This window comes from Octodon degus, unplaced genomic scaffold (assembly GCF_000260255.1).
Source record: "Octodon degus isolate 3935 unplaced genomic scaffold, OctDeg1.0 scaffold00226, whole genome shotgun sequence".
NCBI classification, from domain to species: Eukaryota; Metazoa; Chordata; class Mammalia; order Rodentia; family Octodontidae; genus Octodon; species Octodon degus.
This window is the reverse complement of record NW_004524802.1, coordinates 415,267-416,627: the sequence shown is the minus strand read 5'-3', so window position 1 is coordinate 416,627 and position 1,361 is coordinate 415,267.

Below are 1,361 nucleotides of genomic sequence, written 5' to 3'. Positions count from 1 at the left end.
GCCGCGTCCTGCCCCTCATTCCCAGGTGTCCTTGCGCGTAGCCGCGTCCTGCCCCCACTCCCAGGTGTCCTTGCGCCCGGCTCCGCCCCGCCCCTCCCAGGTTCCCTTGCCAGCCTACGCTTTATCGTCTGCCGCGTCGGTTCGCGCTGGGTCCTGCCTGGCTCTGAGGCCGGCGCGCCTTTCCTTCCCTCCCTGAGCACTTCCCGGCCGGGACGCTGGACGCTATCCGGGTAGCGTCGCGGTTGCTGGGTTCCGCAGCCCCGGCAACCGCGGGGCGCTGCAGCGCTGGCCGGGAGGACCCGCTGTCTCCAGGAGCGTTGGAATGTGGGAAGGACGTGGCTTGCGTTAAGCCTGGTGGAGAGCCCTGCAGGGCTTGTCTTGAATTATGCCTACAAAGAATCGCTGTCGGCAAGTCCTGAAGAACGCGGTGGGAAGGGGGCGGCCGCGCGCCTGTTAATCTGAACTGGTGCTAGGGAGGCTGAGGCAGGACGTAGCTAGTTCCAGCCAACCCTAGGCAGCTGTGCATTTGTGAGACTGTCTCCAAATAAGGAAAATGAGAATGTGGCTCAGTGGAAGGCTCTGGGCTCAGTCCCCAGTACAGGGGTGGGGTGTAGACAAGAGCGGACACACCGATTAGGTTGCTGGCGTGCTTCACGCAAAAAATACTGAGACCGCTAAGTGTGACTCAAGACTAAACGTGTGCATATCAAACATCAGATGAAAACACTCAACGAAGAAGAAATGTCTCCTCGATACGGCCCGCACAGGAGGGCTAATGCTGTAATGAGAGGGGTTTTGGTAGCACAGAAAAGAGGAAAACTAAAAGAAAGCCTTTATTAACTCCAAAGACAGGGACAGAGTGGAGGGCAGATGGGGCAGATTCTCCAACCTGAGACAAAGCTGAGGCCTTCACGGGCTTTTGTTAGGGTGGAGTTTGAGGGGGTGTTTAGAAATAGCGGGAGAGGTGAGAGCGAGCGCCCCGGGCCGAGTTGGAGAGGAAGGCAGGGCTGGTCGCGGGGAAGACGAGCTGTTGTTCAAGGGCTCCAGCCTTGTTAGATGACCACCAGAAGAGTTCAGCAGTTCATACCAGGGCCAGAACCTCTCACTGAATACACAGTCTTGCACATTTAAACAAGATCCAAAGGTGGACAAAGAAGTTCAGACACCCTTCAGCAGATGGCAGGATGGCAGCCTGCCAAGAGTTAATCACAGACCTGTAGGGTGCAGCTTTCCGCCTGCCAGGTGGACAGCGAAAGCGTTCGTGTGATGTCGTACAGTTGGTGTGACCAGCATTCAGTAATGTAATGAGCAGACATGCTAGGACATGCCTCAAACCAGGCAGAAAAACAAGAAAACCCCAT